Raw genomic sequence first — 26,446 nt, forward strand, 5'->3', positions numbered from 1 at the left:
GAGATGCAATCAGAACCTGGAACCTAGTATCATACGTGGTGACTCTGTCCCAAGATTAAAAATTATTGGTCAATGGTTCTTAGATCCATATCGCAAATTCTTAAAACTCCTCTGCCCTTAACCCGAGATATCTGTTTACTACATCTCTTCCGAGAGAATACCTCCCGAAACAAACGTTCTCTTCTCAGACACTTGTTAGCGTCAGCTGGAATCCTGAAACCGACAATGTTGAATTCAGATTCCCTCTATTTCTTAATGGGAACTCAAACTAGAGCAGATATGTCGACTTAAGAAGTTTACAAACTGGGAACACAAAGCACATACCGTAGGTGGTTCAAAGAAATCTGGTTACTCTTAAGACTCTTCAAAAGCGACTCCTTCTCTACCCCCATAGGAACAAACTAACACTTGATATCTCCGCCTCTCAAGAAAACTTTTTATTTCACACAAATCCATTTGAACAAGTTATTTATGAAGAATCAATATTAGATTGATTAATTAATGTACTCAGGACTCTTTGTAAATCTGTCATATACTTTAATTTACCCCAATCCCCCCCACACCCTACTCTACTACCTCTTAACCCTAAACGACCTTGCTCTTTTTCACATTACAATTGTTAACTAGATATATTGTAGCCATTAACTGAGCTAATTATTTCCTTAGAATAATTCTACAAGCAATAAAATCTATATTGGACTTCTACATTACGTTTACAGCCAATATTACTATTCTAAAGAGTAACAATGTAATATGTTTGTATTCTAATTTGAAAAATTAAAAAAGAATTTAAAAAGAAAAGAAAATGACCTATTGTTTAAATCAGAGTTTTTTTGTTTTTGTTCTTTCATTTTTGTCAATTTTTTATATTTTTCCTTTTCAAAATTTGTATTTAAAATGGAGATCTTGTAATTTTCACACTGGCCACTGGGACTTTCTTCTCTAACTTCCTGTTTTAGTAAATCCACATGTACATTAGCAGCAATGAAGAGACTCTGACCTTATATTTTTAATTGAAGCATCTAATAAGCGTGTGCAAATGTCATTGTGAAGGTAGGGAGTGCTGTGATATCACTTATTGTGATTGGTGTATCTTGTGTTTTCAGATGCGTATAAATGTTATCAGTCATTTTAGCCCTGCCTCTGTTGATAATGAGCCTGCTGAAAACGATTCCTGAAAGTGCAGGAAGTATGAATGTAAAGAAAGACCCAGTTTCCAGTGTAAACATTGTAATATTACTAATTTAGTTTTTTAATAAATATCGCAAGCAAATTTTAAAAAAATACATAAAAACCTGATTTAAAAAATAGGTAATTTTCTGATGATGCACTCCTTTAAAAGAAAACACTCTTGAGGCTTTCAGTTCGTATTTTCTACTCTGTGATCCCGATACACGACATCCTTTGTCCGTAATCAGTTCCGCAAATTGTTTCCTATTGTACATTGCAAAGCGTTTTTTTTTATGCTTTATCTTTTTCAAAGCCGAACAAAAATAAATTATTAAAAAAAAGTGTAAATGTTTGCCATTTTTTACTTGAATTTTATTAACCACAGAAAAGGAGCACGAGGTGCTTAAAATGATTTGTCTTTAAATAAATATTTCTCGAGGCTCCCGATTGTCTGACCGATGTCTTCTACTTTACTTGCTCCCGCCGTCATGTAGGTCTGTAATGCAGCACAAATTAATAACGCTGATATCAGAGTAGTTGAAACAAAAATGATAAAAAAGTTTCAGAACTTTGTATTAGGCTCCAATGTTCTGTGCTAATAATAATTGTGAGCAGGGCTCCAATTCTCTGCCATTTACAGCGCAGCACACAGGGAGGGATTCCTGCTCTTCATTCCGTTATTAGCACACAGGGACAAGTAACAGCAGCATCGAGGACATTACACAGCAGCAGTGATCAGTGTAGATGTGAATTCAGCACTGAAGTGAGGTAGAAGACTTGCTAGAAAGCTCAGCACAATCTTTCTGTGTCTCCATCTGCTTGTTTCCTCTCTTTGCTCAGAATTCTCTGATTTAAATATGTTACAAAGTTTTTTAGATTCACTTGGATTATTGCTTTATGAAAGTTTGGTGAAATATTAGAAGAGTCAAAGGCAAGGTAAAATGAATGTATGCGCACACTAGCCCTTGTGTACGTGTATATGAAAGTAGATGTCAATGAGACATGTTATACGTATAATAATATAAGTGTACATAAATTTATTGTACTGTGATATTTTTATCACCAATCAGCAAGAAGACAATAGAACCAAAAGAGGAAACAAAAAAACAGGTCAAAAAATGATGCAGTGAAAAAAATATATAAACTTTATTAATCAAACAATTGGTGTGCAGAAGTGATGCAACAAGATAAAAAGGAGGCGCACGTCCAGATAGAACAGTGATGCAAACAGTCTGTAAAACATGATGTTATGTAACAATGAACGTAAGAAAGAAGCAGCTGAGTATATACAATACACATGTAAATCGGCCAAAAATATTTAATGATGACACCAAAAAAGTTGTATCAATGAAACCACTGAATATATAGAGTTGTGTTCAAAAGTTTACATACCCCGGCAGAATTTTTGCTTTCTTGGCCTTGTTTCAGAGAATATGAATGATAACAAAATAAAAATTTTTCTCCACTCATGGTTATTGGTTGGGTGAAGCCATTTATTGTCAAACTACTGTGTTTTCTCTTTTTAAATCATAATGACATCCAAATGACCCTGATCAAAAGTTCACGTATCCTGGTGATTTTGGCCTGATAACATGCACAGAATTTGACACAAATGGTTTGAATGGCTACTAAAGGTAACATCCTCACCTGTGACCTGTTTGCTTGTAATCAGTGTGTGTGCATAAAAGCTGAGTGAGTTTCTGGGATCCAGACAGACTCTTGCATCTTTCATCCAGCCACTGACGTTTCTGGATTGTGAGTCATGGGGAAAGCAAAAGAATTGTCAACGGATCTATGGGAAAAGGTAGTTGAATTGTATAACACAGGAAAGGGATACAAAAAGATATCCAATGAATTGATAATGCCAGTCAGTAGCATTCAAACTGATTAACAAATGGAAAATCAGGGGCTCTGTAAAAACCAAGCCATGGTCAGGTAGACTAACAAAAATTTCTGCCACAACTGCCAGGAAAATTGATCGGGATGCAAAGAAAACCCCACGAATAACATCAGCTGAAATTCAGAACTCTCTAAAAACTAGTGGTGTGGCTGTATCAAGATGCACAATATGGAGGCACTTGAAGAAAAATGGGCTGCATGGTCGAGTCGCCAGAAGAAAGCCATTACTGTGCAAATGCCACAAAGTATCTCGCCTACAATATGCCAAACAGCACAGAGGCAAGCCTCAAAACTTCTGGAACAAGGTAATTTAGAGTGATGAGACCAAAATTGAACTTTTTGGCCACAACCATAAACGTTACATTTGGAGAGAGGTCAGCAAGGCCTATGATGAAAGGAACACCATTCCTACAGTAAAGCACGAAGGTGGATCGCTGATGTTTTGGCGATACAAAGGCACAGGAAACTTGGTAAAAGTTGAAGGAAAGATGAATGCAGCACGTTATCAGCAAATACTGGAGGCAAATTTGCACTCATCAGACCAGAAGCTGCGCATGGGATGTACTTGGACGTTCCAACATGACAACGATCCAAAACACAAGGCCAAGTCGACCTGTCATTGGCTACAGCAGAACAAAGTGAAGGTTCTGGAGTGGTCATCTCAGTCTCCTGACCTCAATATCATTGAGCCACTCTGGGCAGATCTCAAGCGCGCAGTTCATGCTAGACAGCCCAGGAATTTACAGGAACTGGAGGCTTTTTGCCAAGAAGAATAGGCAGCTTTACCATCTGAGAAAATAAAGAACCTCATCCACAACTACCACAAAAGACTTCAAGCTGTCATTGATGTTAGAGGGGGCAATACACGGTATTAAGAACTGGGGTATGTGAACTTTTGATCAGGGTCATTTGGATGTTTTTGGTTGTCATTAAGATTTAAAAAGAGAAAACACAGTAGATTGACAATAAATGGCTTCACCCAACCAATAACCATGAGTGGAGAAAAAGGTTTTTTTGTTATTCATATTCTCTGAAACAAGGCCAAGAAAGGAAAAATTCTGCCGGGGTGTGTAAACTTTTGAGCACAACTGTAAAAGTAAATGGCCAGCTTAGATGTAGCAGATATAATAGGGTAACCTTACAGTTGTGGATATATTTGCTGAATGCTATAATGCTGACCGATAGCAATAAATAAATACATATAAATATGTAATATATAGTAATCCGGGGTACCAATGGGCAAAAGTCTACATGAAAAGATGATGTAGCCACACAAGGTCGGTGAGGGTGGAGGTAAATATATGTGACGCGCCCCCTGGGCCAGTGCTGTTAGGGGATTACCCGGAGCCGGATCAGATGGGGGTTGTAGTCTCCGAGTGGCGGTGACCCGGTCCGTGCCCAGGGTGTCAAGCTCAGTGTGTGGCAGTCCTTATGATGTTATTAGAGTTCTTTGTGTCGACTACGCCACCCGTTGATTTGCGGTCAAAAGGCCGCCGCTGCAGCAGGGTCCGCTGAGGCTGTTGGTATGTGTGCAGCTTTGGTAGTATAACCCCCAACGGGAGGGGTATAGCCTCAGGGGGTCAGATGTAGAGGATGGTGGTTGTGAAGGTGCAGGATGAATCAGCAAGAAGACTCAGAGTCGGGCTGTGCAGTTCAGGGGTTTTTACTTACGGGTGTTCTTATGGTCACTCTGGCCTGAAGCGACCACCCGAGCCGTGCTGCGTCCACCAGGTCCTGGACTCGGCTAACCCCCAGGCAGTTCTGGAGCGTGGTCCTGAGCTCCTGTCTGACTTTCCCTCTCTTCTGGCCGTTCTCACCAGGGATCCACCTATGTCCGGCTCCCTCGGGTCTCTTGGTGGGTACACCTCCTCTGGGTTCCCTGACCCTATACTTGGTCTGCCTTCCTGGTGGATTTGGTGAGGGTCGTGGCAGATCCTGCCCACGACCTCCGGTCTCTGGCTAAGGTGTGCTTTTCTCTCTGCCAGCTTGGGATCCGGTACCCTAGGTGCCAACTCTTCACCCTCTGATCTAATTTTGGGTTCTTGGAGTTCCCTCTTGTTTTCTCTGGGTCCTTCAGACTCCTCTCTCTCTCTTGGCCTTGGAGCTGGGCCCAGCCGGAACCACAACTCCCTGTCAGCCCTTCTGGCTGAGCTTCTCTGCTCTGCTCCTCAGGTTACACTCTGACAGACTGACTCTGATCTAAGATGGTTCCCACCTTATATACTCCCTCTATGTGTGAGCTCAGGTGACCAGCACCCAATGAGCTCCTAGCATTACCCAGACTGCTCCCCCTATCTGCCCCTACACTACTGGGATGTTCCACCCCCCCTCCCACTCCAGCCAGGAACAGACACTGTCGTACCTGCACATTTCTCTAGTGGGAGTACCATCGGTCTGTTCCTCGTAAATGGGATGTGTGTAGTGCATGCAGCTATCTGAGCTCAGTTCCACACTCCATCCTTACCCGGGAGTGGAATATCACACCTCTGGGTTGAGGTGCAACACCCCTGTAGCAGCCGAATCCTCAGGGTGCTACATATGCAATGATCACAAAGGTAATGTAAGTATATACCTGTGTGGATGGCAGCAGGGACTTCATAGAGATACGCCCACCCCAAAGCGTGTTACTGTGTTGCCTTCGTTGCGAGTTTTGGCGTTATATATTTGTGCACTACATAATTTTTTTTTACCTGTTTTTCAGTTTCCCCTTTTGGTTCTAAACTTTGGTGAAAATACAGTTCCCCATGTTGGTGCCTACAGAACTTGCCCCATATTTCACATAATCACAACGCCAGTGACTGCAAGATGCCATAGTGGTGCTGGTGCGGCACGTATACCGTGTACTGGCGAGTTTGTGTCATGGTGTAACTTGTCATTGCATTATAGTTTATAACCATATAACTCTCTCTCCGATGTGTAGGGGTCCGGTGCTCCGCTCTATGGGACCCTCCTCGCTGGGATGCTCCACTCTGCAGATGATTTCTGATCCTTCGTCTGAACTTATTATTGGGGTAAAAGTCACTGACGCTTGACAGGAATAAGTGTTAACTGTCTGTCTCTTCCCCTTATGTGAGATCTTGTAATTTCTGTCCTTCTTTGATGGTTCTCTGGGCAGATCGGTCACATTTCCGTCCTTCTTTATGAACCAGATAATAGATAGAAGATCAGGGAAATATCCGGAGATATCACAGGTCAGTGTGGCTGATTTACCATCTTCCAGATCGGGGACATTGATAGATCCGACGTCTGGATGCCAGGGAAAATCTGTAACGTATGTCAGAATTATAATCACTTAGGAAAAGTGGAATTGTTAAGCAATTTAACATTTCAAATTACCAGAGATTTCCTATACCGCAGAAATTATTAACTACTGAGACTTTTTTGCAATTTTCAGAAAGCAAAAACCCCACATGCGAGCACCTCTTAGTCTGCCCTATAAGATCAGAAGCTGCCTATCTCCAGAGGTCACATTGAGAATGAATAAGGCAGATGCTGGCATGATTGGCTCCATTCAGAATGGGCTCTTCAGAACCGCATTCTTGAAATCTGTGGAGGTCTCAGCAGTAGGATCCCTGAAAACGGAAGTATCCCCTTAGTATCCCCTTTTTTATGGAAAGGGTGAAACTTCTAATCTTGGTACATACCCATTAAAAGTAGATAGATGATATGAGATTGATATATATGATCTACAGGTACTTCTCACAAAATTAGAATATCATCAAAAAGTTAATTTATTTCAGTTCTTCAATACAAAAAGTGAAACTCCTATATTATATAGAGTCATTACACACAGAGGGATCTATTATATAGAGACACTACACACAGAGGGATCTATTATATAGAGTCATTAAACACAGAGGGATCTATTATATAGAGTCATTACACACAGAGGGATCTATTATATAGAGTCATTACACACAGAGGGATCTATTATATAGAGTCATTACACACAGAGGGATCTATTATATAGAGTCATTACACACAGAGGGATCTATTATATAGAGACACTACACACAGAGGGATCTATTATATAGAGTAATTACACACAGAGGGATCTATTATATAGAGTCATTACACACAGAGTGATCTATTATATAGAGTCATTACACACAGAGTGATCTATTATATAGAGTCATTACACACAGAGGGATCTATTATATAGAGTCATTACACACAGAGGGATCTATTATATAGAGTCATTACACACAGAGGGATCTATTATATAGAGTCATTACACACAGAGTGATCTATTATATAGAGTCATTACACACAGAGGGATCTATTATATAGAGTCATTACACACAGGGATCTATTATATAGAGTCATTACACACAGAGGGATCTATTATATAGAGTCATTACACACAGAGGGATCTATTATAGAGTCATTACACACAGGGATCTATTATATAGAGTCATTACACACAGAGGGATCTATTATATAGAGTCATTACACGCAGAGGGATCTATTATATAGAGTCATTACACACAGAGTGATCTATTATATGGAGTCATTACACACAGAGGGATCTATTATATAGAGTCATTACACACAGAGGGGTCTGTTATATAGAGTCATTACACACAGAGGGATCTATTATATAGAGTCATTACACACAGAGGGATCTATTATATAGAGTCATTACACACAGAGGGATCTATTATATTGAGTCATTACACACAGAGTGATCTATTATATAGAGTCATTACACGCAGAGGGATCTATTATATAGAGTCATTACACACAGGGATCTATTATATAGAGTCATTACACACAGAGGGATCTATTATATAGAGTCATTACACACAGAGGGATCTATAATATAGAGTCATTACACACAGAGGGATCTATTATATAGAGTCATTACACACACAGGGATCTATTATATAGAGTCATTACACACAGAGGGATCTATTATATAGAGTCATTAGACACAGAGTGATCTATTATATAAAGTCATTACACACAGAGGGATCTATTATATAGAGTCATTACACACAGAGGGATCTATTATATAGAGTCATTACACACAGAGGGATCTATTATATAGAGTCATTACACACAGAGGGATCTATTATAGTCATTACACACAGGGATCTATTATATAGAGTCATTACACACAGAGGGATCTATTATATAGAGTCATTACACGCAGAGGGATCTATTATATAGAGTCATTACACACTGAGTGATCTATTATATGGAGTCATTACACACAGAGGGATCTATTATATAGAGTCATTACACACAGAGGGGTCTGTTATATAGAGTCATTATGCGACACCCCAGGGGTCTGGTTGCCGCAGTAATAGAGATATTATGTCTGAGAGCAAGTGGGAGGTTTCTCTGGTCAGGATCCCTAAACATGCAACACGGTCCGCCCAGACCTGGGAGGGGAGGAATCTGCCCTTTTAAACTGGGTCTGGGGCGGGATTAGAGTCAGTCAGAGCCTGGAGAGGGAAAGCAAGAACAGGAGCTCTGGAGGAGCAGTAGCAGAAGTCCAGGGGCTGGAGCTGAGCAGAGTTCGCCCTGGACGAAGATACTAAAGCCGGACACAGGAGTCCGAGGCTGTTGGGACTGATCTATACCCAGCAGCAGAAACCAGCCGGCAGGGGATTCCAGGTCCTCTGGCCATAGAAGCCCGGAGGCTCAGTCACAAAGAAGGGACCAGCGCCGCCATCCAGGAGCGGAGGCTAACAGAAGGCCCCAAGTCACCAGCCATACGGGTGAGCACCACACGGTATACTTAGGGACGTGGGCTACTTGTAACCGCTGACAGCAAGGTAGCCAGGAAGAGTGCAGATAAACGGGGAGGCCTACAACTCCACCTGGCCAGGGGAACTCCTGCTTGCTCGCAGACTGACCAGGCCCCTTATACTAGCCAGTACTCCCGGGAGGGTCTGCCTTGTACGATCAGTAAAGACCCTGAACTGCACCTCACGTCTCTGTGATTCCTTGCCACACCAGCACCATTAGCACTGGGACCCTCACACCATCACTCCCATCATCTCTCACATTAGCTGCCCTGAGGCAATACTCCTCCCGTGGGGAGTTATCCCATACTCGGCTGCGCAACCAACATCAGCCTCAGCGGTCGGCAGCGCAGCGGCAGTCCCCACTGACCGCAATCCACGGGTGGCGTAGTCGGACACTTATTACCATACAAATAGACTGCCACTGGTTTGACCACCCTGGGCACGGACCCGGTCACCGCCATGGAGAACTACAACCCCCAGCGATCCGGCTCCGGGTATTCCCCCTGCACAGCAGCAGCAGCACAGGCCCAGGGGGCGCGTCAACTTTGGCGTAGTCGGCAGGATTTCGTGCCCGCAACCACCGGGTACTGCGTGCCTGAAAAAGAGACTTTTATACTTACCTGTGGTGAAGTTTCCCGCCGTCCGGAGTCGTTTCCCGCCATCCGGAGCCGATTCCCGCCATCAGACGCCATCTTGGACCGTTTCCCGCCTTCTTCTGCCTTCTTCCCGCCATCCGCAGCTGCTTCCCGCCTTCGGACGCCATCTTCGGGACGCCGCACGGGAAGAAGAGGGGCGTGGACGCCGAAAGCGCCCTAGATCCGAAGCTCCGCCCCACGCTCCGCCCCACGCTCTGACGCTGCGCAAGGTCCTGGAAGGGAGAAAGAGCGACGCTGACGTCATCGGAGCGCGACGCCAGGTCCTCAACCCCGACGATCGACTGCGGAGCCGCGGCCTACGGAAGAAGAGCATCGCAAGGTAGGCCACGGTCCACTAGGGGGGAGGAGGATGCCGGATACCGAGGGGAGCTCCACTGCCACAGCCACCGCCAGCGCAACCGCTGCAGCAGTCATGCCATTCACCATGCTCTATATCCCGGGGGCAACCTGGCTACCCCAGTACTCAGGGGAGTCACATACTCTAAATGACTTTAGAGAAAGACTGGATAGCCTCTTCCAGGTGTACCCCCTCACAGAAGAGCAAAAAGTGAGCATCCTGGTGGCCCAATTAATCGGGGCAGCCCAAAGGGAGGTAAAGTCCTGGCCACCTGGGAGGAAGAGGACTGTCAGAGACATACTAACCCGGCTGAAAGACACATTTGACACCCGCACCTCAGCCGAAATAAAACTAAGATTTTATGGGTGCAAACAACGGGCACATGAGAGTAGAAGAAACTATGCTCTAAACCTACAAGAGGCCCTGAGAGCCATTAAGCAGGCAGACCCTGACAGCGTGGGAAATGAAGATAAGCTGTTGACTGAACAATTTATTGAGGGTCTACTGTGCAATGCTCATTGAACCCAGTTGCGGGCAATGGCCTTACAAGACCCTGACCTGGACTTTGCACAGTTCAAGGACAGAGCCATCCGGGTGCTCCGAGAACCGGCACTAGGTGGCGCTGTGACCCACAGGCGCCCTGCTATCACTTACCACCAGGAGACGGCGCCCTTGTCTGCAGGGCCTGTGGGAGCTGATGCGCAGGCTTTAAACAGTGACCCGGCTACAGACCTGCACCATCAGGTCCAAGAGCTGACTAAGAGCGTTGCCGCGCTAACCAGAACTGTGCAGTCTTTACAGGTCTCTTCTCCAGGAAAGATCCAGCTGGCATCCGGACCGGAGGACGTCCCGTGGTGCCAACTGAGGAGGACCCCACCGGCCAGAGGAAGACCCAGCGACAGATACAACGAGGACGGACGACCCATCTGGCGCCGCTGCAATCAACCCGGACATGTGGCAAGGTACTGTCATTTAAACGGGCACAACCTGGGGTAGAGGGCCAACCCCCAGGCATAAGACCATCAGGCCCATCAAACTGGCGTGATAAATACGTAGGGGGACGTCCAATCTTGCCTGTGGTACTGGATGGCATTCCTATGAGTGCCCTACTAGACACCGGGTCACAGGTCACCACCATCCCGTACGTGCTCTTCAAGCAGTACTGGAATGACTCGGACATAACCCGCTACCCAGATGACGACCTGAGTATCATCGCCAGCAATGGTCAGCCCGTGCCGCAGGTGGGATTCAAAGAGGTGACCATTAAGATCGGTAAAGTCGAACTGGCGGCACAAGGACTGATAATAGTGGACATAGACCGTCATGAGAGTCACCCTAGAATAACCTTGGGAACTAATGTGATTGAAAATTGTCTTGCAGAGGTGATTCTCATTTTACAGCAGGTTGCCAAGAACGCCAGTTCCGGCCAGCAGCGTGTGCTCCAAAAAGAGATCCGGGCACTGATGAAGCGGCAACAGGTGGAACTATCTGGTGGTGAGATAGGTAGCGTGAGAATGTGTGACCCGTTCCCTATTGCCATGCCCCCAAAAAGTGAGATGATGATTTGGTGCCGGGCAGCTATTGGTCTAAGAGGTAGAGACTACCAAGCAATGGTAGAACCCATCTACTCAGACAGTAGGCCCACCATTTTGACAGCACGGGGGGTGGTCGATGTACGCCATGGGAGGGTGCCCGTTCGCATCATAAATATCGGGGAGAGAGAAGTACACCTGCCCTGGTATGCCACGCTAGCCAAATTGTTCACCATCAACCAGAACTCTGTACAGGCCGTGGAACCCTTGCCTCCATCTCAACCAGAGGGAGGTAACGGCTCTAAGAAACCAATGGAGGACTGGTGTCAGCAACTGCATTTGGGTACTGACTCCACTCCCTCACACCAGAAACAGGGAGTCTATCGGGTGGTTCGAGAGTACGAGAGAGTGTTTAGTAAACACCCGCTAGACTTCGGGCGAGTAAAGGGGGTAGAACACCACATCCCCACGGGAGACCATCCTCCCATAAAGGAGAGATACCGACCCATACCCCCGGCACACTACCAACACGCCAAGGGGATGCTTAGAGACATGAAGGAGGCTGGGGTAATCAGGGACAGCTGTAGCCCCTGGGCAGCTCCACTAGTCTTAGTGAAAAAGAAAGACAACACCATGAGAATGTGTGTAGACTACAGGAAGGTCAACCGTATCACACACAAAGATGCGTACCCGTTACCAAGGATAGAAGAGTCCTTAGCTGCATTAAAATCTGCTAACTTCTTCTCTACTTTGGATCTCACTAGCGGGTACTGGCAGGTTCCTGTAGCAGAGGCGGACCGGGAGAAGACCGCATTCACCACCCCGATGGGTCTCAGTGAATTTAACTGCATGCCGTTCGGGCTCTGCAACGCACCAGGAACCTTCCAACGGTTGATGGAATGCTGTCTGGGACACCGGAACTTCGAGACGGTCCTGTTATACCTGGACGATGTCATCGTCTATTCCAAGACCTACGAGGACCACCTGAAACACCTGGCAGAAGTGTTCGAAGCTCTGGCAAACTACGGCCTAAAGGTGAAACCCTCCAAGTGTCACCTCCTGAAACCAAAGGTGCAATACCTGGGACACGTGGTGAGTGCTGACGGAGTGGCTCCTGACCCTGATAAGATCACCGTGATTAAGGACTGGCCAAGACCCTCCAGCATAAAGGAAGTGCGGCAGTTCCTCGGGTTGGTAGGCTACTACCGAAGATTCATTCCCGGTTTCACCAAAATGGCAGCCCCTATGCAGGACCTCCTGATAGGCCAATCTCGGAAAGCCAAAAACCAGAAGCCGCCCTTTAGGTGGGAAAAGCTGGAAGAGGAGTCCTTCTGCCAGCTGAAGATGGCCCTCACGGGGGATGAAATCCTGGCATATCCAGACTACAGCCAGCCCTTTATCCTCCACACGGACGCAAGCAACATCGGGCTAGGAGCCGTACTGTCCCAGATCCAGCAAGGGAAAGAACGGGTAATCGCTTACGCCAGCCTTAAGCTACGGCCCACTGAGAGGAACCCTGAGAATTATAGCTCATTCAAGCTGGAGTTCCTGGCAGTAGTGTGGGCAGTGACCGAACGTTTCAAGCATTACCTTGCCTCCTCCAAATTTACCGTGTACACGGATAACAACCCGTTGACACACCTGGACACTGCAAGGCTCGGTGCCCTGGAACAGAGATGGATGGCCCGCCTGTCCAACTTTGAGTTCACCATCAAATACCGGGCAGGACGCTCAAATGCCAACGCGGATGCCCTGTCTAGAATGCCGAACTTACCGGATGTAGGAGAAGATCCAGAAGATCTAGAAGAAGTTGAGCTCCCTGTGTTCCACCGTCATGGGATTACCCTGTATTCCCACCGTGTGAAGGACAGGCGCTCCGTGACGTTCAATCCCTTGCCCCACTACAACTGGGCGGAGACGCAAGACAGTGATCCCGCAGTCCATTTGGTGAAGGAAATGCTGACCCAGGCCGATGCCCGTCTTGACCCAGATGCTCCGGAGGAGACCAAGCAACTGTGGAAGGAGAAAAGTAAGCTGTTCCTCTACAGGGAGAAGCTGTGCCGGAGAATGGTTAACTCTCGAACACATGAGTTGACCTGGCAGGTAGTGGTCCCAAGACGAGACGCGGCTATGGTTCTGGAGGCATACCACAACGGAGCAGGGCATTTCGGATGGAAGAAGCTGGAGTTCTAGTTGCGTGAACGGTTCTACTGGGTAGGCATGAGAGGAGCCATCGAGAGGTGGTGCAGAGACTGTGGCCCGTGCCACCTGAGAAGAAAAGACCGAGCCAGCCAGAAGACTCCCCTGCAGCCCATCATCACCAGACAGCCACTGGAACTGGTAGCCCTGGACCATGTGAAACTGGCTCCAAGCAGATCTGGGTATGTCTACGCCCTCACAATCGTAGATCATTACTCCCGGTTCCTGGTGGTGGTCCCGGTCAAGGACTTAACGGCTCAAACAGCAGCTAGAGCCTTCCAGCAGCACTTCTGCCGTCCACACGGGTACCCGGACCAAGTGTTGACAAACCAAGGACCAGCCTTCGAAGCGGAGGTCTTCCAGGAGTTCTGCAACCTGTATGGCTGCAAGAAGATAAGAACAACGCCCTATCACCCTCAAACCAATGGACTCTGCGAGAAGATGAACCAGGTGGTGATAGATCTGCTAAAAACATTGCCCCTGGAAGAACGCAGTCTGTGGCCTGAGAAACTGCCCGATCTGGTGGACCTGTATAACCACATCCCTGTAGGTTCCACCAACTGTACCCCAGCTTACCTAATGAGAGCAAGACCTGGTAAGCTGCCTATTGACCTGGATATGGGAGTCCTGACACCTGAGGACACCTCGCCAGAGGCAGACTGGGATACAGAACGGCAGCAGCAGTATCGGAAAGTACAGGAGAGCGTCGAGCGAAGTCTGTCTCAAGCTAGAGAAAGGCAAGAGAAGGCTTATAACCAGTATGCTCCCGCTGTTCCCCTGGTACCTGGAGAGCAGGTCTTGAAGAGGAAGAGGCGGCTCCACAAGTTGGACGACCAGTGGGAGAAGGACCCGTACACCGTACTGCCATCAAGCCATGAGAACCCAAAAATCTGCGTAATCAGTAAGGATGGAGGAGAAACCACAGCCATTGTCTCCAGAGACCACCTGAAGAAGTGTCCCGAGCAGCTGCAAAGCCCTGAAGAAGATCAAGAAAACCCTCAACCCGCAGAGGAAAGGGAAGAAATGATCAGTACCGTACTCGGAGACTTCCCCCGGTCTTGGACACACGTAAACGGCGCTGTCGTGGTACACGTCCTCACCTTTCTCCAGCCAGCCCCGCAAGTGCCTACAGAGGAACCAGTAGAGCTGGAAGAGCAGCCGGCCCAGGAGGCAAAAGAATCCACACCAGCAGTCCAGGAGGATCAACCCTCTGCTAGTAGTGAGCCTGCCGTGCCCCTAGTGAGCCAAAGAGTGCGCAGAAAGCTGCCCAGCTTGCCCATAACACCTCCTACACCCTGTAGTGCAGAACCAGTTAGTGAGCTCCGTAGGTCCACTAGAGTCACTAGAGGTCAGATGCCCGCTCGCTGGAGAATCTAAACCAATGCACTGTAAAGTTGACTGTTTATTGAAAAATGTTTATGGTTTATGTTTGTTGCCTGTTACTAATTATGTTTCTCAGTTACCCTGCAGATTTATTTGGACTAACAGGTTATGGACACTGGATAACCGGAACAGTTTTGTAGATAGTTGCACCTTGGTGCCTCTTGCGAAGACGGTCGCAGAAGAGAAAACCTGTCTGGCGTGGCCTCCTTGCGGCCCAAAGTAGTTAGTATAACCTTGCAGCCACGCCCAAGGACAACGCAAGGGGTTTGCTTTGGACAGGTCCCCTATTCTGTGCCAAGACTTCGCCTTGTTGGGTGATATGGACACCCGGTCACGGAAACGCCGTGACCTCTACAGACTAAAGCTTCTTGTAAATATGTTGTCTTGTTATTTTTATACCTTGTATTTATGTTTCTTCAAAAATGTGTTTAGTCCCGGAGTACTAAAATTTACTAGGGGGGAATGCGATACCCCAGGGGTCTGGTTGCCGCAGTAATAGAGATATTATGTCTGAGAGCAAGTGGGAGGTTTCTCTGGTCAGGATCCCTAAACATGCAACACGGTCCGCCCAGACCTGGGAGGGGAGGAATCTGCCCTTTTAAACTGGGTCTGGGGCGGGATTAGAGTCAGTCAGAGCCTGGAGAGGGAAAGCAAGAACAGGAGCTCTGGAGGAGCAGTAGCAGAAGTCCAGGGGCTGGAGCTGAGCAGAGTTCGCCCTGGACGAAGATACTAAAGCCGGACACAGGAGTCCGAGGCTGTGGGGACTGATCTATACCCAGCAGCAGAAACCAGCCGGCAGGGGATTCCAGGTCCTCTGGCCATAGAAGCCCGGAGGCTCAGTCACAAAGAAGGGACCAGCGCCGCCATCCAGGAGCGGAGGCTAACAGAAGGCCCCAAGTCACCAGCCATACGGGTGAGCACCACACGGTATACTCAGGGACGTGGGCTACTTGTAACCGCTGACAGCAAGGTAGCCAGGAAGAGTGCAGATAAACGGGGAGGCCTACAACTCCACCTGGCCAGGGGAACTCCTGCTTGCTCGCAGACTACTGACCAGGCCCCTTATACTAGCCAGTACTCCCGGGAGGGTCTGCCTTGTACCATCAGTAAAGACCCTGAACTGCACCTCACGTCTCTGTGATTCCTTGCCACACCAGCACCATTAGCACTGGGACCCTCACACCATCACTCCCATCATCTCTCACATTAGCTGCCCTGAGGCAATACTCCCCCCGTGGGGAGTTATCCCATACTCGGCTGCGCAACCAACATCAGCCTCAGCGGTCGGCAGCGCAGCGGCGGTCCCCACTGACCGCAATCCACGGGTGGCGTAGTCGGACACATATTACCATACAAATAGACTGCCACTGGTTTGACCACCCTGGGCACGGACCGGGTCACCGCCACGGAGAACTACAACCCCCAGCGATCCGGCTCTGGGTATTCCCCCTGCACAGCAGCAGCAGCACAGGCCCAGGGGGCGCGTCAATTACACACAGAGGGATCTATTATATAGAGTCATTACACACAGAGGGATCTATTATATAAGGTCATTACACACAGAGGGATCTATTATATTGAGTCATTACACACAGAGTGATCTATTATATAGAGTCATTACACGCAGAGGGATCTATTATATAGAGTCATTACACACAGGGATCTATTATATTGAGTCATTACACACAGAGGGATCTATTATATAGAGTCATTACACACAGAGGGATCTATTATATAGAGTCTTTACACACAGGGATCTATTATATAGAGTCATTACACACAGAGGGATCTATTATATAGAGTTATTACACGCAGAGGGATCTATTATATAGAGTCATTACACACAGAGGGATCTATTATATAGAGTCATTACACACAGAGGGATCTATTATACAGAGTCATTACACACAGAGGGATCTATTATATAGAGTCATTACACACAGAGGGATCTATTATATAGAGTCATTACACACAGAGAGATCTATTACAGTGGTGGCCAAAAGTATTGGCACCCCTGCAATTCTGTCAGATAATACTCAGTTTCTTCCTGAAAATAATTGCAATCACAAATTCTTTGGTATTACTATCTTAATTTAATTCGGTTGCAAGGAAAAAACACAAAAGAGAATGAAGCAAAAATCAAATCATTGATCATTTCACACAAAACTCCAAAAATGGGCCAGACAAAAGTATTGGCACCCTCAGCCTAATACTTGGTTGCACAACCTTTAGCCAAAATAATTGCGAACAACCGTTTCCGGTAACCATGAATGAGTTTCATACAATGCTCTGCTGGAATTGTAGACCATTCTTCTTTGGCAAACTGCTCCACGAACCTGATATTTGAAGGGTGCCTTCTCCAAACTGCCATTTTGAGATCTCTCCACAGGTGTTCTATGGGATTCAGGTCTGGACTCATTGCTGGCCACCTTAGAAGTCTCCAGTGCTTTCTCTCAAACCATTCTATAGTGCTTTTGGAAGTGTGTTTTGGGTCATTGTCCTGCTGGAAGACCCATGACCTCTGAGGGAGACCCAGCTTTCTCACACTGGGCCCTACATTGTGCTGCTAAATTTGTTGGTAGTCTTCAGACTTCATAATGCCATGCACACGGTCAAGCAGTCCAGTGCCAGAGGCAGCAAAGCAACCCCAAAACATCTGGAAACCTCCGCCATGTTTGACTGTAGGGACCGTGTTCTTTTCTTTGAATGCCTCTTTTTTGTCCTGTACACTCTATGTTGATGCTTTTTCCCAAAAAGCTCTACTTTTGTCTCATCTGACCAGAGAACATTCTTCAAAACGTTTTAGGCTTTCTCAGGTAAGTTTTGGCAAACTCCAGCCTGGCTTTTTTATGTCTCGGGGTAAGAAGTGGGGTCTTCCTGGGTATCCTACCATACAGTCCCTTTTCATTCAGACGCCGACGGATAGTACGGGTTGACACTGTTGTGCCCTCGGACTGCAGAGCAGCTTGAACTTGTTTGGATGTTAGTCGAGGTTGTTTATCCACCATCCGTACAATCTTGCGTTGAAATCTCTCATCAATTTTTCTTTTCCGTCCACATCTAGGGAGGTTAGCCACAGTGCCATGGGCTTTAAACTTTTTTGATGACACTGAGCACGGAAGACACAGGAACATTCAGGTCTTTCGAGATGGACTGGTAGCCTTGAGATTGCTCATGCTTCCTCACAATTTGGTTTCTCAAGTCCTCAGACAGTTCTTTGGTCTTCTTTCTTTTCTCCATGCTCAATGTGGTACACACAAGGACACAGGACAGAGGTTGAGTCAACTTTAATCCATGTTAACTGGCTGCAAATGTGATTTAGTTATTGCCAACACCTGTTAGGTGCCACAGGTAAGTCACAGGTGCTGTTAATTACACAAATTAGAGAAGCATCACATGGTTTTTCAAACAGTGCCAATACTTTTGTCCACCCCCTTTTTTAGGTTTGGTGTGGAATTATATCCAATTTGGCTTTAGGACAATTCTTTTTGTGTTTTTTCAGTGAAGACAAATTAAATGAAGATGATAATACCAAAGAATTTGTGATTGCAATCATTTTCAGGAAGAAACTGAGTATAATCTGACAGAATTGCAGGGGTGCCAATACTTTTGGCCACCACTGTGTATAGAGTCATTACACACAGAGTGATCTATTATAAATAGTCATTATACACAGAGGGATCTATTATATAGAGTCATTACACACAGAGTGATCTATTATATAGAGTCATTACACACAGAGGGATCTATAATATAGAGTCATTACACACAGAGGGATCTATAATATAGAGTCATTACACACAGAGGGATCTATCATATAGAGTCATTACACACTGAGGGATCTATTATATAGAGTCATTACACACAGAGGGATCTATTATATAGAGTCATTACACACTGATGGATCTATTATATAGGGTCATTACACACAGAGTGATCTATTATATAGAGTCATTACACACAGAGGGATCTATTATATAGAGTCATTACACACAGAGGCATCTATTATATAGAGTCATTACACACAGAGGGATCTATTATATAGAGTCATTACACACAGAGGGATCTACTATATAGAGTCATTACACACAGAGTGATCTATTATATAGAGTCATTACACACAGAGGGATCTATTATATAGCGTCATTACACACAGGGATCTATTATATAGAGTCATTACACACAGAGGGATCTATTATATAGAGTCATTACACACAGAGGAATCTATTATAGAGTCATTACACACAGGGATCTATTATATAGAGTCATTACACACAGAGGGATCTATTATATAGAGTCATTACACGCAGAGGGATCTATTATATAGAGTCATTACACACAGAGTGATCTATTATATGGAGTCATTACACACAGAGGGATCTATTATATAGAGTCATTACACACAGAGGGGTCTGTTATATAGAGTCATTACACACAGAGGAATCTATTATATAGAGTCATTACACACAGAGGGATCTATTATATAGAGTCATTACACACAGAGGGATCTATTATATTGAGTCATTACACACAGAGTAATCTATTATATAGAGTCATTACACGCAGAGGGATCTATTATATAGAGTCATTACACACAGGGATCTATTATATAGAGTCATTACACACAGAGGGATCTATTATATAGAGTCATTACACACAGAGGGATCTATAATATAGAGTCATTACACACAGAGGGATCTATTATATAGAGTCATTACACACACAGGGATCTATTATATAGAGTCATTACACACAGAGGGATCTATTATATAGAGTCATTACACACAGAGTGATCTATTATATAGAGTCATTACACACAGAGGGATCTATTATATAGAGTCATTACACACAGAGGGATCTATTATATAGAGTCATTACACACAGAGGTATCTATTATATAGAGTCATTACACACAGAGGGATCTATTATAGAGTCATTACACACAGGGATCTATTATATAGAGTCATTACACACAGAGGGATGTATTATATAGAGTCATTACACACAGAGGGATCTATTATATAGAGTCATTACACACAGAGGGATCTATAATATAGAGTCATTACACACAGAGGGATCTATTATATAGAGTCATTACACACAGGGATCTATTATATAGAGTCATTACACACAGCGGGATCTATTATATAGAGTCATTACATGCAGAGGGATCTATTATATAGAGTCATTACACACAGGGATCTATTATATTGAGTCATTACACACAGAGGGATCTATTATATAGAGTCATTACACACAGAGGGATCTATAATATAGAGTCATTACACACAGAGGGATCTATTATATAGAGTCATTACACACAGGGATCTATTATATAGAGTCATTACACACAGAGGGATCTATTATATAGAGTCATTACACGCAGAGGGATCTATTATATAGAGTCATTACACACAGAGGGATCTATTATATAGAGTCATTACACACAGAGGGATTTATTATACAGAGTCATTACACACAGAGTGATCTATTATATAGAGTGATTACACACAGAGGGATCTATAATATAGAGTCATTACACACAGAGGGATCTATAATATAGAGTCATTACACACTGAGGGATCTATTATATAGAGTCATTACACACAGAGGGATCTATCATATAGAGTCATTACACACTGAGGGATCTATTATATTGAGTCATTACACACAGAGGGATCTATTATATAGAGTCATTACACACTGAGGGATCTATTATATAGGGTCATTACACACAGAGGGATCTATTATATAGAGTCATTACACAGAGGGATCTATTATATAGAGTCATTACACACAGAGGCATCTATTATATAGAGTCATTACACACAGAGGGATCTATTATATAGAGTCATTACACACAGAGGGATCTATTATATAGAGTCATTACACAGAGGGATCTATTATATAGAGTTATTACACACAGAGGGATCTATTATATAGAGTCATTACACACAGAGGGATCTATTATATAGAGTCATTACACACAGAGGAATCTATTATAGAGTCATTACACACAGGGATCTATTATATAGAGTCATTACACACAGAGGGATCTATTATATAGAGTCATTACACGCAGAGGGATCTATTATATAGAGTCATTACACACAGAGTGATCTATTATATGGAGTCATTACACACAGAGGGATCTATTATATAGAGTCATTACACACAGAGGGGTCTGTTATATAGAGTCATTACACACAGAGGAATCTATTATATAGAGTCATTACACACAGAGGGATCTATTATATAGAGTCATTACACACAGAGGGATCTATTATATTGAGTCATTACACACAGAGTAATCTATTATATAGAGTCATTACACGCAGAGGGATCTATTATATAGAGTCATTACACACAGGGATCTATTATATAGAGTCATTACACACAGAGGGATCTATTATATAGAGTCATTACACACAGAGGGATCTATAATATAGAGTCATTACACACAGAGGGATCTATTATATAGAGTCATTACACACACAGGGATCTATTATATAGAGTCATTACACACAGAGGGATCTATTATATAGAGTCATTACACACAGAGTGATCTATTATATAGAGTCATTACACACAGAGGGATCTATTATATAGAGTCATTACACACAGAGGGATCTATTATATAGAGTCATTACACACAGAGGTATCTATTATATAGAGTCATTACACACAGAGGGATCTATTATAGAGTCATTACACACAGGGATCTATTATATAGAGTCATTACACACAGAGGGATGTATTATATAGAGTCATTACACACAGAGGGATCTATTATATAGAGTCATTACACACAGAGGGATCTATAATATAGAGTCATTACACACAGAGGGATCTATTATATAGAGTCATTACACACAGGGATCTATTATATAGAGTCATTACACACAGCGGGATCTATTATATAGAGTCATTACATGCAGAGGGATCTATTATATAGAGTCATTACACACAGGGATCTATTATATTGAGTCATTACACACAGAGGGATCTATTATATAGAGTCATTACACACAGAGGGATCTATAATATAGAGTCATTACACACAGAGGGATCTATTATATAGAGTCATTACACACAGGGATCTATTATATAGAGTCATTACACACAGAGGGATCTATTATATAGAGTCATTACACGCAGAGGGATCTATTATATAGAGTCATTACACACAGAGGGATCTATTATATAGAGTCATTACACACAGAGGGATTTATTATACAGAGTCATTACACACAGAGTGATCTATTATATAGAGTGATTACACACAGAGGGATCTATAATATAGAGTCATTACACACAGAGGGATCTATAATATAGAGTCATTACACACTGAGGGATCTATTATATAGAGTCATTACACACAGAGGGATCTATCATATAGAGTCATTACACACTGAGGGATCTATTATATTGAGTCATTACACACAGAGGGATCTATTATATAGAGTCATTACACACTGAGGGATCTATTATATAGGGTCATTACACACAGAGGGATCTATTATATAGAGTCATTACACAGAGGGATCTATTATATAGAGTCATTACACACAGAGGCATCTATTATATAGAGTCATTACACACAGAGGGATCTATTATATAGAGTCATTACACACAGAGGGATCTATTATATAGAGTCATTACACAGAGGGATCTATTATATAGAGTTATTACACACAGAGGGATCTATTATATTGAGTCATTACACACAGAGTAATCTATTATATAGAGTCATTACACGCAGAGGGATCTATTATATAGAGTCATTACACACAGGGATCTATTATATAGAGTCATTACACACAGAGGGATCTATTATATAGAGTCATTACACACAGAGGGATCTATAATATAGAGTCATTACACACAGAGGGATCTATTATATAGAGTCATTACACACACAGGGATCTATTATATAGAGTCATTACACACAGAGGGATCTATTATATAGAGTCATTACACACAGAGTGATCTATTATATAGAGTCATTACACACAGAGGGATCTATTATATAGAGTCATTACACACAGAGGGATCTATTATATAGAGTCATTACACACAGAGGTATCTATTATATAGAGTCATTACACACAGAGGGATCTATTATAGAGTCATTACACACAGGGATCTATTATATAGAGTCATTACACACAGAGGGATGTATTATATAGAGTCATTACACACAGAGGGATCTATTATATAGAGTCATTACACACAGAGGGATCTATAATATAGAGTCATTACACACAGAGGGATCTATTATATAGAGTCATTACACACAGGGATCTATTATATAGAGTCATTACACACAGCGGGATCTATTATATAGAGTCATTACATGCAGAGGGATCTATTATATAGAGTCATTACACACAGGGATCTATTATATTGAGTCATTACACACAGAGGGATCTATTATATAGAGTCATTACACACAGAGGGATCTATAATATAGAGTCATTACACACAGAGGGATCTATTATATAGAGTCATTACACACAGGGATCTATTATATAGAGTCATTACACACAGAGGGATCTATTATATAGAGTCATTACACGCAGAGGGATCTATTATATAGAGTCATTACACACAGAGGGATCTATTATATAGAGTCATTACACACAGAGGGATTTATTATACAGAGTCATTACACACAGAGTGATCTATTATATAGAGTGATTACACACAGAGGGATCTATAATATAGAGTCATTACACACAGAGGGATCTATAATATAGAGTCATTACACACTGAGGGATCTATTATATAGAGTCATTACACACAGAGGGATCTATCATATAGAGTCATTACACACTGAGGGATCTATTATATTGAGTCATTACACACAGAGGGATCTATTATATAGAGTCATTACACACTGAGGGATCTATTATATAGGGTCATTACACACAGAGGGATCTATTATATAGAGTCATTACACAGAGGGATCTATTATATAGAGTCATTACACACAGAGGCATCTATTATATAGAGTCATTACACACAGAGGGATCTATTATATAGAGTCATTACACACAGAGGGATCTATTATATAGAGTCATTACACAGAGGGATCTATTATATAGAGTTATTACACACAGAGGGATCTATTATATAGAGTCATTACACACAGAGGGATCTATTATATAGAGTCATTACACACAGAGGGATCTATTATATAGAGTCATTACACACAGAGGAATCTATTATATTGAGTCATTACACACAGAGGGATCTATTATATAGAGTCATTACACACAGAGGGATCTATTATATAGAGTCATTACACACAGAGGGATCTATTATATAGAGTCGTTACACACAGAGGGATCTATTATATAGAGTCATTACACACAGAGGGATCTATTATATAGAGTCATTACACACAGAGGGATCTATTATATAGAGTCATTACACACAGAGGGATCTATTATATAGAGTCATTACACACAGAGGGATCTATTATATAGAGTCATTGCACACAGAGGGATCTATTATATAGAGTCATTACACACAGAGTGATCTATTATATAGAGTCATTACACACAGAGGGATCTATTATAGAGTCATTACACACAGAGGGATCTATTTCATGTGTTTATTTCTGTTAATGTTGATGATTGTCAATGCATAGCTTCTGAGTGCAGAGCCGAAAAAACTTTTTTTTCATTTGTTAATGTGATAGTGAAAGCTGTGGTAGCCCAGTTTGTCATTTTTTTGGTGGGTGAACTTCAGCTGTATGCACAGTAAAACAAATATATTTTTTCTGTTGGCAGGCGGAGTCCACAAAAGATTTTTTTTGTGTCGCAAACGTAATACAGTCTGCTAAAAGCCACCTACTATTTTAGTGGCGGTGAACTTCAGCTGTTTTCAGAGCTCATGCAGAGTAAAAAAATCTATTTTTTACTGTGACTAATACAGCAAACTAGATCTGAGTTTGAAATATCTTGGAGCATATATTCTGTGTTATACAGGCCTCATCCACAGTCAAAAAATACTTTCTTCGATTCCTAACTAGTGTTGAGCATTCCGATACTGAAATATCGGGTATCGGCCGATATTCGCTGTATCGGAGTTCCGATACTGAGTTCCGATACTTTAAAATATCGAATACCGGAATCGGAAGTTCCCATAATGCAATGAGCCAGTTTGATTTTATTCAGCCAATGAGGATCCTAAGAAGTGTGGGCACATCCTGTTAGGCATGTTAGGCATGTTAACTAATGGCATGGCTGTGATTGGCTGCTGACATGATGTCATGATGCACTATAAAAGCTGCCGCCGCCATTTTGGGATCACTCTGCTGTGAATTCTGTTAGGGATAGGACGCTGCTGTTCTGAGGGACAGTTTTAGCTACCGATTTGCTTTATTCTGCTTTACCCAGGCTACTTTATAAACCGCTGTGCCTTGCAGCGCTAGTGCACACTTCTCTGCACTGTTGACGGCTGTCTGCGAGGTCTGTGTGTGTGAGTGCAGCTCACACTGTAGTGTGTGCTGCAGCCACGTCTGGTTGTAGTGCGTTCAGCGTGTGTCACTGCCTCATACATTGTGCTTTTTTGCATTAGTGCTGCTCATTTTTCCTGATTTCTGCTATTAGTGTGGTTCCATCTGTATCCAGCTACATTGCTTCCAAACACACTATATAGGAGTAGTTAGAGGAGCCTTTCTGCAGCATTGGGCCCTGCAGCCCCAGCCAGATTAGTATTAGCCTATTTTTTGAAGCCTCATCTATTGCATTGTAGGTTACCTTCCTGCATTGTAATAGCTACAAAAAGTTTGTGATACTATCGGTTTTACATCTTTGGGCACATCCAGTGTCTTTTTGTGAAAAAAAAAACGTAAATAAAGTTCACCAAACACTCCACTTTACAGTTGTGTAGGCCACATTAGCTCATATTAAAGTCTAGTCCACACTTTAGAAAATTAGTGTTTCTTATACCTGTTAGCAGCTGTTCAGGAATAAGCACACTAAGCTCTTAGTACTTTTCTGCCTCTCTTTATCAGTCTACCAAGATGAAGAAGGTAGGGAGTAAGGCACGTGGTCGTGGGTGTGGAGTTTCTGCAGGGAGAGGACATGGGGATTCTGTGCCTGCAGGGAGAGGACGTGGGGATTCTGTGCCTTCTGCGGGCACCAGTGACTCAGCATCCCCCAGTTTTACCAGGGAACAGTCCTTTATGCGCAGCTTTGTAGGAGCTAGCCGTACCCCACTGTTGAGGGAGGACCAAATTGAAGCCGTTGTCGGATGGATGGCAGCTAACGCATCAACTTCAATTAGTTCCAGATCCTCTCAGGTCCTGAGCACTGAAGAGCACCCATCTGTCTCTTCACCACCTGCCAAATTGCCCAGGCAGTCAGAGAGCCCTGGACAGGAGCCATCTCTACTTCTGTTCTCTGAATTTCTTGGCTTGGAAAGAGGGGGCCAGCCAAGCAGAATTCTAGAATTTGAAGAAGAGGTATTATGCAGTGATGCGCAACCGCTTTGTCTCTCTGA

General features: G+C 43.6%; 1 protein-coding gene across 1 annotated transcript in view; it reads right to left on the reverse strand.

Annotated features, from left to right (window-relative positions):
• Positions 1-2,682: 2,682 nt before the first annotated feature.
• Positions 2,683-26,446, reverse strand: part of LOC141162492 (uncharacterized) — a 51,961-nt gene continuing 28,197 nt past the window's right edge. The window contains exon 5 of the mRNA XM_073648660.1: positions 2,683-6,333. The gene's annotated coding sequence lies outside the window, so the exon portion shown is untranslated. The remainder of the gene's footprint in view (positions 6,334-26,446) is intronic.

The sequence above is a fragment of the Phyllobates terribilis genome, unplaced genomic scaffold, assembly GCF_046119375.1.
Source record: "Phyllobates terribilis strain yellow unplaced genomic scaffold, ASM4611937v1 Scaffold_9__5_contigs__length_417890890, whole genome shotgun sequence".
In the NCBI taxonomy this organism is placed as follows: Eukaryota; Metazoa; Chordata; class Amphibia; order Anura; family Dendrobatidae; genus Phyllobates; species Phyllobates terribilis.